The 16,844-nt window shown below is 34.5% G+C and overlaps 1 protein-coding gene across 1 annotated transcript in view; it reads right to left on the bottom strand.

Annotated features, from left to right (window-relative positions):
• The window catches only part of LOC127851283 (uncharacterized), a 91,342-nt gene extending 75,138 nt beyond the window's left edge, over positions 1–16,204 (bottom strand). The window contains exon 1 of the mRNA XM_052384971.1: positions 16,078–16,204. The gene's annotated coding sequence lies outside the window, so the exon portion shown is untranslated. The remainder of the gene's footprint in view (positions 1–16,077) is intronic.
• Between the last annotated feature and the right edge of the window lie 640 nt (positions 16,205–16,844).

The following is a 16,844-nucleotide window of genomic DNA, read 5'->3' as shown; positions in this document are numbered from 1 at the left end:
GACCTGAAAATCAATAGGGGTCATCTGCCATGATCAATGTACCTATGAAGTTTCATGATCGTAAGTCTAAGCGTTCTTGAGTTATCATCCGGAAACCATCTGGTGGACGGAACGTCCGACGGACCTACCGACCAACATGTGCAAAACAATATACCTCCTCTTCTTCGAAGGGGGGCATTAATATAAGGTCATACACTTATAACTACTTCAGCATTTTTTCTGACATTTTTCAACTCATATTTACAAGTCTGTTTAGTCTGGTATGCTGGCATTTTTGTAAGGCTGTGTTTACACATTAAACTGGGCTTGTGAGATTTCCTAAGATATCTTTGTGAACCTACATGTTAGATTGGATTTACCAATGTCATTGTATCATTGAATGCCCTAATAAAATAAGAAGTAGGGGGAGATTGGCAAAGTCTCGTTCCGTAAAAAGTGGGTTTAATGCATGCGCGTAGTGTCGTCCCAGATTAGCCTCAGCAGTCGGCACAGGCTAATCAATTACAACAGTCTTTCCGCCTAAACTAGATTTTAATTTAGAAGTGACATCTTTTTAACAAGAAATTCCATAAAAACCATAGCGTTTTGTCCCTGATTAGCTTGTGCTCACTTGACAAGCTAAACAAGGACAATATTTCAAGCACATGCTTTAAGCCTAGTTTTCCAAAATTTGCTACAAATATATCAGCCCCAAATATGATTTTTTTTTAAACAACAACACTGCAAGTGCTCTTCCAATGAATAGTTTAATAAGCATATTTATTTGCATAAAACATTCAAATTGATTGGAATACAAGTTTATCTTATGAAAACTCTTAAATATAAACAGTGTGACTTTTCCAAAAAAAAAAAAAATTCTCTAAACAAGGGCTGTTTGTAAAACATGCATGCCCCCCCATATGGGCTGTCAGTTGTAGTGGCAGCCATTGTGTGAATACGTTTTTTGTAACTGTGACCTTGACCTTTTACCTAGTGTCTTGAAAATTAATAGAGGTCATCTGCCAGTCATGATCAATGTACCTATGAAATTTCATGATCCTAGGCCTAATTATTCTTGAGTTATCATCAGGAAACTGAAACCATTTTACTGTTTCGAGTCACTGTGACCTAGACCTTTGACATAGTGACCTGAAAATAAATAGGGGTCATCTGCCAGTCATGATCAATGTACCTATGAAGTTTCATGATCCTAGGTGTAAGCATTCTTGAGTTATCATCCGGAAACCATTTTACTATTTCGAGTCACTGTGACCTTGACCTTTGACCTAGTGACCTGAAAATCAATAGGGGTCATCTGCCAGTCATGATCAATGTACCTATGAAGTTTCCTGATCCTAGGCGTAAGCATTCTTGAGTTATCATCCGGAAACAATTTTACTGTTTCGAGTCACTGTGACCTTAACCTTTGACCTAGTGACCTGAGTATCAATAGGGGTCATCTGCCAGTCATGATCAATGTTCCTATGAAGTTTCATGATCCTAGGCGTAAGCATTCTTGAGTTATCATCAGGAAAACATTTTACTATCTGGAGTCACTGTGACCTTGACCTTTGACCTAGTGACCTGAAAATCAATAGGGGTCATCTGCCATGATCAATGTACCTATGAAGTTTCATGATCGTAAGTCTAAGCGTTCTTGAGTTATCATCCGGAAACCATCTGGTGGACGGAACGTCCGACGGACCTACCGACCAACATGTGCAAAACAATATACCTCCTCTTCTTCGAAGGGGGGCATTAATATAAGGTCATACACTTATAACTACTTCAGCATTTTTTCTGACATTTTTCAACTCATATTTACAAGTCTGTTTAGTCTGGTATGCTGGCATTTTTGTAAGGCTGTGTTTACACATTAAACTGGGCTTGTGAGATTTCCTAAGATATCTTTGTGAACCTACATGTTAGATTGGATTTACCAATGTCATTGTATCATTGAACTTTTTGACATGGTTTAAGCATTGTTAATTTAACAACTGGCTTACTGACACAAAAATAATGATAACAATTTTACCAGGACAAATAAGTTGCTTCAGTACAAAACAGTAAATAATAATTAATAGTACAGTTTCACCTTATGATTAACTGGTACCCCCTACTGTATGACAACTATGTCTACAATGATGGGTGTCTACAAAAATGTAATATATTTATAGAAATATAGACAAGACCAGCATGTGAAATGGATGAAAATGAGATATAGAGGCTCTGCGAGTGTTACAGAATCACAAATAGTGAAGTGTTCATTTGTATGTGGAGCTGAAAACTGAGAATTTTATATTTTGTTACGGCGCTGTTGATCCTTTCAAATTATTAAGACAAAGAAGGTTTTTTTTTCAAGGGGCCCTAAAACACTAACCTGACTTCAATGACACCTACTGAATAAGACTTGACCTGAGGCCATAGTGTTTGCACTCACCAAACCCTGATTGCATAAGACTTGACCTGAGGCCTAGTCTCATTTATAAGACGCGCAAAGAATTTAGAATTACTTTTTATATGGGCTAAATTCTTTGGAACGTCTCATCGTTGAAGGACCTTTTTTGTGGTGGAAACCAGAAAGTTTAAATTTTCATCAATTTGCGTAAAATTGCAAAATAACATTACCAACTCATTCAGTTTTAATTCAGAAGTCCATTTTTACATCAAATATCGTCGATTCGAAGTTAGAAAGGCATAAATTCTTCAGTTAAACTTCTGCTTAAATCTGCAAAACAATCACTGACCTGTAGCCATGTCATGAAACTGATTTAAATATGAACCAATCAGAAGAAGGCATTACGGTGTAACATGTACGCGTAATTTTATTTAACATGAGCTTTTAACACCAACTTTTACCTAACTGTATCTAGTATGCTAATCTTTGTCGATTTAATAAGCATATGTTCAAAACAGATATGGTGCAGTTTCTCAGTAATTCACTGTTCTATGTTTCAGTGAGTGTTTATGCATGTCTTTTTCGCACCTCTGTCTGTTTTGTTTTATGTACTTACATTCTACGTTACATAGGACGGTATACTGTACGATCTGTATCAATCTTATTTATGTACAGTATAAAAATAAAAGATGTTATTTATTTCAGAACCTTTTTAATTGTCAATTTAGAAAAAAACAATGCTCAATTAATCCAGAAAAGTATAACATCGGTTTACTATGTAACGCGCTGCACCACAACAGACAAACGCAAACTGTATTTTACGCTGTTTATTCTTCCACTTTAAACCAGATGCTTTACATCGAGGGCGTGTTATCGATTTATATCTACACAGAGCGAATCGAGAGATATTGAAAAATGGAATAGTGGTTGGATTTAAATTGCTCAGGCGTGCAAAATTCAAAGTGTCATTACATAATTTTTACAGAACATTATCGAGAAATGAATTATCTACACAGGTATGTAAATATTATTGCAATCCGTTGATATTAAGTGTCTTATATCGAGGCTTGAATGTTGCGCACAAAATCCTTGCGCAACAATATAGACAAAGAAGGAAAAAATTCCAACACAAATCGAATGGTTCAGCCATTGGACGCTCAAAATATTACCTATATAAAAAGTAGCTTAATATTTGAGAGCGTCAACAAGTTGGACTACTCACCAAACCCTGATTTACACTAAGTCTTGGCCTTGACATCATCATGAAGAACAGTCTTACAATGTTTCATTAAGATTGAGTCATATATGTCGCTAATAGAAAGGTACATTGGGTTTTCTAAGATTTGACCTGGTGACCAAGTGTTTCAACACATGTCACCAAGATTCAAACTCAGCCTTGATGCATGGGTAAAAGTTGTAAATGTCTAAAAACATGAAAATTTAACTCGGGGGTCGAGGGGGCTGCAAGGGACTTCGGTTGGTCCAGGGCAAAGCCCGGGTTGGGAGGGGAAGCACTTAGATATCAATGAGCCTCTATAGTGTTCTCAAGGAAAATATTGACACGTCACGACAAACGATAAAATAGGGCGATCATACAAATAAAAGCTCACAATGAGCACATTGCACGAGGTGAGCTCAAAACTATACAATATCAAATGTCAAAGAAATCCTTACCTGACAGTGATGCCTACAAGACCTGGCAGCTCTCACAGCTGTATATACAAATATAAGCACTTCTCCACTTGCAAGTTCGCTATTTTTTAACTGCTGTTTGTTTAGTTTTCAAACACAATTCCAAAAACATACTACATGTAAGATAAAATACACTTTAACACTAAACATTATACCAGTATACTTCCCTTAAGCTTTTTTTCTAAATCAAACATTTATTTATTAAGATTAAAAAATATCAAAGGCCATAATTATGTCTAATTAAATCAATTAAGATTAACTATTGATGCCAGGACAGATATATGATTTTGTTACAAATTTAAAATTAATCTTAAGTACATCCTGTCTTCCCTGTTTAAAGTTCTCAACCGATTATTTTTTATTACAACAGTCCAGAATCGAATACAACACTTACGCACAATTTGTTTCCACAGATTATTCTAAATCTGGCATATTATAAAGCCCTTACAAAAACTACATTAATTACTGTGTCAAGCGTCTTTAATGACTAAATGGAGCTACCAACCAATAAATAATTGGATGTAAATAGTTCACATTTGTTCAAGATAGCCACCTTTGAATGCACTGGATGTTATAGCATGTGACATATAATAAGCCCCAAGGGCTGTGGCCTACAGACCAAGTATTAAAACTAATGTAGCATTTAATTTAACTGACGTTTTTAATACCAGCTCCAACATACTTGCAACACAGTTTTATTTCCTGAGGCTAAAGGACCGTATTTAACAGCATTAAGCTTCAGAATAAACATAACATTTCATAAAAGATAAAATCAAAAATCCTATAAATCATTATACACATAGAAATTGTTTTCAAAATATTTTTAGTCCAACTAGACTTTTAATACAAGAAATAAGAAGACTTATTACTCAATGATTTAATCCATTTTATATTGTTTCCCAAATATTTTTAGTCCAACTTGACTTTTAATACACATTAGTTGAGGGGAATGCTTACAAGTGCCAGTTTAAAAGACTGGTGGGCATTGGGCAAGTATAATTTCCAAAGTAGTTAGCCAAACAGGCAATTTAATTATGATTGAATGGCATAACTAACATTTTTCACCAGACCTCAGGCTCACCAGCAGTGATTTTTTTTTGCTTTTTTTTGTTACAGCCTGTGCCATTTGGATTGGGAAAATTAGCGCGATAAACCATGAAATTGGGAAACATTATAAATATGATTATAAGAACAGAATTAAAATTATTAAAGTATGTTTGACAACATTTTTATATTATAAAGTGCTAATTTAATGTGTTCTTACAATGAAGACAATGTTAAGTTAATATCCTTCCACATGCATATTGAACTTGCAATAATCTATATAGATTCTTAAATATACCATTTAATCAGGGCTTTCCTTTGACCCGAGCTCCCGGGTTTTGACGCTTGAAAATTTCAGAAGACCCCTTTTTGACTCTTGAGAAAATTATGTCATGCGTCACATTTGACCCGGGGGAATATACCGACTTGCGTCAATGAGATCAAAAGTTGTTAAGACTAAGCGATAATTGGCTCAGGGCGGAGTTTCTCATTTAGTAGACGCTAATCGTTAACGCCCGCTTCCAATCATCTAAGCACAAGTCCACCCAGTAGGCGGAGTTTGGTTAATTGAGAAATCTAGTATTGACCAATTAAATCACTGCTGGTTCAATGACGCGTGTATTAACTTTCCATTATTTATCATAGCGTTTGTTATCAGCTGTTTGAGGAAAAGACATGTATTAAACCCATCTAGTTGCAATAATCCAACTCCCAGGTATTGACCCTCTGAGCTGTACGTATGTACTCATAAAAGCTCAGAGTATTTAAGAAGAACTATAAACCCCCCAAAACAGAATGGACTCATCCGCGTCAGTTTTAATAATATTCAATATAAAATAATAACATCCATATCCACAGTACACTGTAAAGCATATTTTGATATTTCCAGAGTATGTCAGAATGTATTTCCAAAGCTGAATGCACCCATCACTGTTTTACTTCATATTTGCTCAATTCAAAGGCGCGCGAAAGTTATGCTGTCATAAGTACTGTCTACAACGTCAAATTACACGCTTTGCATCAAAGTTGCTAAAAATAACTATAGAACCGATATAACTGACCTTGTGGCAAAGTGACAATTTTCGCATGTGCTAATTGATTACAAAATACATGTAGGCGTAATAATTGACCGTTTGAGAAGGCATAGAAAACGGCGTGTTTGTCGCACGTCTTCAGTGAAGATGGCACATGAAATAATTAAAGGGTGTCGGAATTTTTAATGGGATTAAATACGGAGGCACCTTTATCGGTGAGTAGAAATAATTTCCTTTTATAGTTAACCGATTTATATAGGCTATTGCGTTTAGGTGCCACCCGTATGTTTTTTTGTAATAGCCAGCGGAAATGTTTTTTTATAAATATTTTGAATTTAATAGCCAAGCGAAAACGGTCAAACAAAGTTATTGGATCCCAGAATCTGTTATTCCATCCCAGAATGTGCTGCGCAGGTTTCAGGACATGTGCAAGAGAAGAAAGTGATAGTTTGCTGGTTTATGCTAGTTGTGTGTGTGTGTAGTCATAGTGTTGTTTTATTACCTTTTTTTACTAGGGCACCCATTTGAGATCACTCTTTAAATGCATGAATGATTTATTTATTTGCTCAAATGATTGTTAGTTTGAAGGACATATGACATATTGTTTTGTTGTATACATGAAGTAAATGTTGTATTAGAATACATATTTTGTATGTAATCTATGAGATGTTTTGTAGGACATATGACATATTGCTCTCTGAGATGTTGTGTAAGACATGATATGACATATTACTCTTTGAGATGTTGTTTAGAACATATGACATATTACTCTGCTGTATACATGAAGTAAATGTTGTATTAGAATACATGTTTTGTATTTATTAATCATTGAGATATTGTGTTTAAATGCATAGTGTTTCGTGACAGTACAATGTAAGAAATAAATGTTAACATATCTTTTAATTTGTTGCTTTTTATATATTATATCTCAGTAATTTGCTTAAATTGCCAAAAATCATTGACTCTCTTGCGTTATTATTAGGACTCTTAAAAGTTTGATTTCGACTCTTGAAAATATGGTCCCAAGAGTCCTTGACTCTTGAAATTTGAGGTCTAAGGAAAGCCCTGATTTAATCATAACCTCTTTAACAGTAAGAATTTAATTCAGTATTTTTTTTAAATTAAATATCATATGGTGAAAACATTAACAAATATTTTAAAAAAACACGCTTTAGTGGTCTTGCTATGTCAATGATGTATTAAATGTCGTTAAAATAATTTATTTCATTTCTTTACCTTTCAACATCTTGCACTTGACATCCTCCGTTCAATGATATTTCAGTAAACTGTAAAGCGTGACAAACATAATAAAGCAGAATATGCATATGAATCTGATTAAACACAGATCCACTAACATATAAATCATATCATGTTTGTCTCTTTCCATTTTGGAACAATACTTATCTTAAATGCATTAACTTTGTGAGTACCGGTAGACTAACGCCAATTCCCCAACACTGATTTCCGTGATGCACATTCACTGTGAAGATTTCTAATAAATATTTGTTGTTTTTATCTCAAACGTTGTATTTTGCGTTAATGGACGCATTAAATTATTCCGTAATAACCATATGATATCCGTTGTTAATTTGAATGTTATTTATCATTTTCGCCGCTCATTGCAAATTTCTCGTCTTCTTGCCGCCATCTTGGACGTGTGTAAAAACAGGCGTTTACAATCCGGATACATCGACTATTGTCGGTATCCTCTGCAATATTGAGAGAGATGTGAATAGCAACGTAAAATCGTATTCGGCTTAATTCGCGAACAATACGTAAGTCAGTTGTCGTTCGGCGACGACTCGACAAGCTCGATCGGCACTCGTTCGAAATTATTGCTAAATTACATTGTAATCTTATTGGCTGTATTGGGAAAATTTTGTCTTTTTTGGGAAATTTTAATCAAATTTTTGGGGAAAAAACGTCATTTTTTGCAATTGGGAAGCAGCCGAATATCGGCTGTAATTTTGGGCAAAAAAAATCACTAAGACCAGATATTACGGGACCTTGTTCTTCTTTAACCAAACAATAGAAAATACCTTTTATACCTTTTATACAGTTTTTATATGTTTAACAATTATAAATACAATAAAATCACAACAGTTACTACTTTTAAAGGATTTCTATTAAAACATAAGGTAAAACTTTCAACTAAAAGTTTAGAAAGCTTTGTGTTTTTTTTAAACATCACATTCAAGTAATTTGATCGTTGAAACACCAGCTATTTATTTTTATTTTACCGCTGACTTTCGCATCAAATCTTGACACAGAACAGGCAACTGTCGTGTGGTTCCCTGCTTTCGATTTATGATCATCACAAGAATTGAAACCAGAAAAATTTGATTCAACCAATCAAAAACGTATTCATTGTGTCCCTTACGTCAAGAAACAATGTGCAATATTTGTTGGGTTCTAAGAATCACACTTGGAGTATGTTAGGCCACGACTTTTATATTTCTTGGTTTACAAAACCGCCGACCCTAATTTTTGGAAAATGGGGAAAAAATAAAAAATCGGAAAATCGTCTTTTTTTTTATATATATTTTATCCCCGACCGCACTGAAAAACGAGCGAAACGAGAAAAAAAGGATCCGGTTTGAGTATGGTTGCGAATAAAATCAAGTAAGTACAATCAACGATTGGTTCACATATATTGCAGAGATCGAGATATTTTTCAATGTGACACATTATGTACCAGTCCTTTTATGGGCACTTCTCAAAATTTATATGGGTAAAAATTACCGACAATAGGAAAATCAGCGTCAGTAAAATGTCGACCCCATCAAAATGTATTTCCGAGTCTGTGACGCAACTATATTGTTTTAACATGTTAATTATATTAAACAAACCCGATATTATAGTAGATAAAAAAGTATTACCTTGCAATTTGATAATTAGTATAAATAATCCAATAAAACACTGCCATTATTTACGATATATGTGTGTAGGAATTTTGTAAACACGTCCGCCATAGTTTATAGGAACTGTACAGAAAGTTTGGAAATCGGAACAAATCGGTATATCTCGGAAAATCATTGATAAATGTATTTGTCGTTACAATGCTTAGGGCTGAGTAATTTCGGCAAATCGGAACTCAACTTGCGTAAAACACTAGCTCAATTAACCGTTAAACTCCGCCTCCGTTCTCTGCAAAAGATTCAAAGGCGGAGCTATGCACGTGCTATTATTAAATTGGAGGATTGCAATTGAGAAACAAACGCACGATTGGTTCAGCATGTTGATTGCTAGACAAAGGAAGCCAATTTTGTCGGCGCGAAATTTGTCGCTTTATTGCTTCAGACAGAAAGCGGCTTCCCTTTGAGGACGTCAAACTGTCAATTCACACAGACTGCACATTTTCAGAAGACTTTAACTGACTCCTTGTTTACAATTCCAGTAAAAAAACACTTGCTAACATTAAACTTTGGATTAAATTATCAAAATAAAGCAAAAGCGAAGTTGACAAATATGATTAAATTAATTCGCGTCAGTTCAAATAAGACGTTTTGCGTTGTAAATCAACGAGTTTTCATGACAACAACAACTTAAACAAACATTACCGCGATGACGCGGGGATCGATCTACCTCTATTTTTTTTCATGGACGATCTCATAAGTCGAGTAAGAGCAAACACATAATTTGTGTATGAGTAATTTATCTAATATAAGATTTATGCAACAGGCATCGCATTGCGTAATGGTGCGCATCGAATTACGGAAATGAAGCGCAGTTTTTCGTTTTAATGGGAGAAGAACGCATGTCATGTAATGGAGTGTTTAAAATTGCCTGATAATACAAAAGGTGCTTTTAGGACTCATTTCATTTGAAGATATAGATGTGTTTCATTGCATAATTTGATTTTTTGTCTCTGTGTTAAGGTTATATAAGATATGTTGTCTTCGTCCTGATGTTATTAGTATAAAAAAAAATTCCAATGGTTTTTTGTGTTTTTTTTCGACCGCCTGATGGACCATTTTCAAAATAATTTTTGTAAACCAATAAAAAAAAAAGTCGTGGCCTTATTTCACTTACAAAGATATCAAGTTCAACAGTTACTGGTTGGTTAAATCTGTTTTATAACATATCAATATAAAATAAACATAAACCATTCCTTTTTTTTAACATATTCCAAGTTTCGTTTTACTTTTTATCAAAACATGTTTACAAATTTGTCAGACATAAGGTCCGGCAGTTTCGGTAATAATACCCTCAGCAAATGTTATCAGAAATGTCTGAGGACCGACATCTTTCGCATGGGTTGGTTATATGGAACATTAAGTTTGGAAGTTTGATTGTTAGCCAATCAATCTACAAATTAAAAAACAAGAGGGCCAACGGCCCATAGTTTGCTCATCTACACGTAAGTCCCCAAGAAAATGAATTGATATAATCTGCTTTTGTGATCATGTTTGTTAGACTTTTGACCCCTTATCATACCTTTTTTAACCTTAATGACACAAATCTTATGTCGGAAGGGACGTTATTGGAACAAATAATGTCATTATTAAACAAGATGCGTTTGTGAAACACAATGTCCCCCTATATGACGTTTGACCTTGACCTTGTGAAGAATGACCTTGACCTTTCACCACTCAAAATGTGCAGTTCCGTGAGATACACATGCATGCCAAATATCCAGTTGCTATCATCAATATTGCAAAAGTATTCATAAAATAAGCGATTTGGGCCACATATATTTGACCTCTGACCTTGAAGGATGACCTTGACCTTTCACCACTCAAAATGTGCAGCTCCATGAGATACACATGCATGCCAAATATCAAGTTGCTATCTTAGATATTGCAAAAGTATTATAAAATAAGCGATTTGGGCCACATATATTTGACCTCTGACCTTGAAGGATGACCTTGACCTTTCACCACTCAAAATGTGCAGCTCCATGAGATACACATGCATGCCAAATATCAAGTTGCTATCTTCAATATTGCAAAAGCATTCATAAAATGAGCGATTTTGGCCACATATATTTGACCTCTGACCTTGAAGGATGACCTTGACCTTTCACCACTCAAAATGTGGAGCTTCATGAGATACACATGCATGCCAAATATGAAGTTGCTATCTTCAATATAGCAAAAGTTATTGCAAAATGTTAAAATTGGCGGCAAACAGACCAACGGACCAACAGACAGGGCAAAAACAATATGTCCCCCACTACTATAGTGGGGGACATAAAAAAACAGGCAAACAAGTCACATAGTGACTGTACATAGTTTGTGTGTGCAAACATGTTGATAAAAATTATGTCCAAATAAATATAATTTTACTGAGACCTAGAAATAAATAAATATTAACCTTTCCTATTATTGTTTTTAACTATTATATATACACACATCCACAATACAATACTGAAATAAAACAGGACATCAAGATTTTATGACTGGCACTTCCTGAATTTTAGCCATGGAAGTTGGGGATTTTAAACTTGCAAATAGTGAAAGCTCTGACTGAGTAAAAATCAAGTCTCAAAATTAGTCTTTCTTAAATGCGTTTAGATTTTATGAGTACATGTACATACCAGGGCCAGCTCTGCCATTTGCTAAATTAGCAAATGGCTACATGTTGCAACTCACAGCAACCTACTTCTGGCTACCATAACTTTAAATATGGCTTTTTATGATTTTTGACTGGGGCGACTTTAAAGTTATGGACCAACCCCATTAGGAAAGTCAACCAGATATTCCCGAAAAGTTGACAATTAACAAAGACCTGTCCAAAACAGCTTATAAATGCAGTTATTGGCCCAAATCAACCACTTGATCGGAAAGATTGACATTTTTCACATTTAACTGATATATTCTTTCACAAAATACTATCTTAAACATTTAAAATTTATCTTTTCTGCTCTTACATATCGAGAAAAACAGCCATGCGACAGACTTTCTTGAAATGCGAATCTCCCGAGATTTTCACAGTCATATGACGTAATTTCTATTTTTAGTAACATACCATGTGCTCAAGTGTTTTCAAATTCAGAATGACATTTCCCGGTATTTTAAATTATTCTTGCTTGTTTTGTAAACAAATTTGGTGTAAATACAAACTCAAAGTAAAAATTATTTAAAATTACCTGATTCACTTTGAAATCAGTCTTTTTATCCACCAGACGTAAGTTGTTAATCACAAATAATAGATTTCAGAAAACGAAAGCAATGTTTACAATTTCAGCAAAAAATGTCAAGGTCGATCCGAAAGTATCCAAATGAAAACTCGTCACGTGACAAAGCGACAATGGTGTCAAAATTGTGAAATTTAGGCTGATGAGAGTTATTTTCATCTATTGTAAGATGCATTTGAAACATTTGAACCTTAAAATATGCCCCAATGCAGTAATTTATATTCCAGGGCTTTTCACCCTTACATAACAAGGGCTGAAATTCGGCCCCTTCCCAATTGAAAATAAGGTCTTTTTTTTCCTAAAATTGATAGAGGAATTTCCCAAATTGTAAAAAAACAACTTACTTTTACTTAGACATATTGGGCATCTCCCATATTGAAAGCAATGAGCTCTAATATGATTAAGAATGCACCACAATGTGTCTTTTATTACGTCTGCACAATGAAAAAGACCCTGTTTCAAAAACTTTTCAAAACACAGCCTTCCCCAAATGAGCAGTTATCGCGCATGAAATTCCCAATTTAAAAGGCTAGGGCCTTTTCCCAATTTCCTGATGAAAAGCCCTGTATTCATTCACCAATATATGTAAAAATGTATCCAAGAAAATGAACTGTCTTTGATTTATAGCGTGACATAAATATGTTACGACTCTGGTTGACTTTCAATATGGGGTTCGCTTCAAAGGTCTGTCAATACTATATAAACTGTACGCTGAATTTTCTTTAGCTAACAGCAACCTAGCGGGTTCATAGCGTGGAGTTGAATATTTGCCACTATTCACAAATTAATGCTTTGAAATTCCAATCATGTTTTTTATTATAAATTAAGTTACCGTAATTACTCTATGTTTTCGGACACTTAAAAATAATTTTTTTTTTGTGTCCGAAAACTTAGATACGAAAATTGAAGTGTCCGAAAATAGCGTCAATTGTATCAACGACTACCGGTAATAGGACGCGCTTGTAAAATACAATGCGGTATAGTATAAATTACAGTTATATAATATATGTTTGCACTGCATTTTAAATAATTTTAAATGCTTAATTTATTTGACAGAAAGTTACTACAAGGTTGTACAGGGACTACCCTACGGGCGATAATTTCGCTCTAACGCCCGTTATATCGCCCTACGAGCCCAGAAAAGCGAAGATCAAGTCGCCCGATTTTTTTAGTAAACAAGACCGGAAAAGCGAAAATCAAGCCGCCCGATTATTATTGCCAATGATTGCTACCGCCCGCAGGCGATTAGCAAGTTTATTGCTTGTTGTTTATCTAACGGTTACACAATTTACCCCCCGCACGGATCGTTAATTGACCGTGACTAAGCAGTCTCTTCATATTGGTTGCTATAAAAACACACTCGTGCCTCTTCGCGCGTGCCGTAAGTTGTCTAATGATAACGTGATAATTGATTGACCATCCGATAATTGCAGGTTTTTTCGCAGACGGCACGGTTAAAGGGATCTTTTCACGCTTTGGTAAATTGACAAAATTGAAAAAGTTGTTTCAGATTCGCAAATTTTCGTTTTAGTTATCATATTTGTAAGGAAACAGTAATACTGAACATTTACCATGCTCTAATATAGCCATTATATGCATCTTTTGACGATTTTAAAACCTAAAAATTATAAAGCGTTGCAACGCGAAACGATTGAATAATTTGGAGAGTTCTGTTTTTGTCGTTAAATTTGGTAAAACTACGAAGATTGCTTTTATAAGGTATAAAATACGTCAAGAATGTGTAATCGGCGGAATAGCTCAGTAGGCTAAAGCGTTTTTACTTCAGGAATCTGGCAGGACTCCAGGGGTCACTGGTTCGAAACCTGCTCCGGGCAATGTTCTTTTCCTTTTTTTAATTTTATTCTTGATTTTTTACTGGTGCTTCTACGATCCAATGTTTACATTCATCAATATAAAGCCTTTAATAAATATGTTAAAAAATGCCAAAATCTGTGAAAAATGCCCCTTTAAAGAAAGTCGGCAAAAATAAAGGAAAACAAAATTGATCAAAGGTCTATTAATTACGTAGATCCACTAGATCTATTAAGTCCAGCAAGTTTTGTCAGTTTGTTAATCCACCGATAATTACGAATATTAAACACCCGTCTTATATAAACTGGAATCACAGTTCATTTTTTATACTAACAAGTCATAATACTACACATAAGTCATAAACATTTAGAAAACACATTTCCTCAATTAGATAAAAATTATCCGAGTAGAATTAAATTGCTGCGTCATGACCATCAACATTGCAAATGGCGGACTTATTGTAACATTCAACCCGCGTTCAATTCAAAGCTGGCGATTCAAATTACAAGTAATGGTGATTAAATAATGGAGAAAGCATTAACTGGATTTAACAAACATTTGATAAGGTTTGTTAAACCAAATAACAACAAGGACAATTTGGATTATTAAAGTTAACAGGTAAGGCATTCTTAAGTGTACATATTTCAAACATGTATAGTATTCGGATAAACAGTAATAGATATACTAGATGTTCTATGCATTAAGATTGTGTTTTGTTACAAAACCAGTCATAGGGATGATGGTAATATAATAACCATAAATGTGATGAAAAGATGCTACTGGTACATATCTTTTACGAGTTAAATGACTTAAATGTGTCATGATGAAGTATATTTCAATGAGAATTTATTGTTGTTCTTTACAAATAAACAGAGTATAATGATAGAGATAATAAAAGTTGTGAAATGAACATGTTTTGTTTTTGATGTTGTTCGCACAAACGTCTCCCTGAATGTCCAAACTTCTCCCTGTTTCGGAAAAAAGGAGAAGTCACTTCTCCCTATTTTTAAGGCCTAAGGTAGTCCCTGGTTGTACTTTGACCAAAGAGTTCAAAGATGAGCATGCAATGTACCGATTCTCGCTAGTATGAACCTGTAATTAACGCAATAAAAAGCGAACTATTATTTCTTTGTTCATTTCCGATAGTTGTTGTCTAACTCCTTCCATTGTTCGTAAAACTTGCAATCGGGTGCATCACACTTTGAAGCGTTTAGTATTTGTCACAGTTATTTTACTGAGAATGGTTAGTACCATTGCGGTAAATAATTTAACTGTTAATCGGCACTACCCCTGGTAATTGTCATAACGCTTATGCTATTGGGCGAAACCATTGTTTAATACTGGTTTACAAGGTTATTTACCCAATAACGCAAATGTAATGGTCCGTTGCCCTCAGGTATGCACCTGCCATGTTTTATGATGTTAATCTGGTTGTAATACCCCATGATCGAAGTGTCATTAGATATTGAAAACAGGACCGAAATTTGGTAAAATAGAGCTGTAAAATATACTGTCCGAAAACTAAGAGACATTAATTATGGACGAAAACTGGTGTGTCCAAAAATTAAGAGTCACGAAAAATAATTATTTTGGCTAAAAAAAGGGGTGTCCGAAAACTTAAAGTGTTCGAAAACATAGAGTAATTACGGTAAACAAGATTACAAGTAAACCACAAATCAGCATTGTCAAAAAACACGCACATGAAGATCATTCAAAATCATGTCCAACAATTAATGCTAAGACATTTACGGACACTTTTTAAAATGATAGCAGTAGCGTTGTCAAAAAAGAACACAGTTAACGATTCGACAAACTTATTAAATCTCATTAGATTGGTTATACAAATAGCTACTAAGCTAGTCAAGGGAGTGGGAACAGCGCGTCTGCCCGTTCGAAATTTGAACTGACACCTGCTTTAGCATCGAAAATAGTGTAACAATCGAACAAACGTTAAAATGAAAGTGGTATATTGAACAAACCTTTAATGACTTGTTTAATCTTCGAAAAAAGCTCGCTTGTTTAAAAATAAAGCAGACAAAATGTTCCAAGTTCAATTTTCCGAAACCGGAAGTACATATATAATTTACCTACTCCCATCTGTTGCAGAGGTTACACCACACTAACTAAGTACTAAACATTACAATACGTCGAATTCAAAAAGTTAAAAAATGGAAAACACGGTTGGTGCCGAGAAGGAGAATGCTTATCTTGTCCAGACCGAAAAGAAATAAGTTCCATTCAAGAACACCGATTTCTGTTATGCCTCATTTATTCTAAACTTCGCTTAGCAAAAAACAAGAATTGTTTGTTATTCTATTCTTTAAAAAATACCATGAAGTTCCGATTCTGATTCTTTTGATATACGCTATACAAATAGAAATTAATTCGATCAAGTCAGTTGTCGTTGTTTATCGGCATATACCAACGATACGTACAGTTTTGTATGGTTTAATAACCCTGCATTTTATTTTATATTTGAGCTCGGCTTCAATAAGTCGATTGTACGTTGCTTACATGAACGATAGGCACTTTAAAATGGAAGTATGCGGAAATATTGATTTTCTTTTTCATATTATCATCTTCTTTAGACAAGGCTATTCAAATATGTGTTACAATACTTGATTCAAAAGACGATTGTGTACAATAAGACGATTGCAGACTTGTCGATCGTTAAAGCAGCGATGTAGCTGAAAACAAGCTCGTTACGCACGTCTAACACTTGTAATACATATAAACCGCATCGCAC

This window comes from Dreissena polymorpha, chromosome 11 (genome assembly GCF_020536995.1).
Source record: "Dreissena polymorpha isolate Duluth1 chromosome 11, UMN_Dpol_1.0, whole genome shotgun sequence".
Classification (NCBI taxonomy): Eukaryota; Metazoa; Mollusca; class Bivalvia; order Myida; family Dreissenidae; genus Dreissena; species Dreissena polymorpha.
This window is presented reverse-complemented; position numbering and strand designations above follow the sequence as displayed.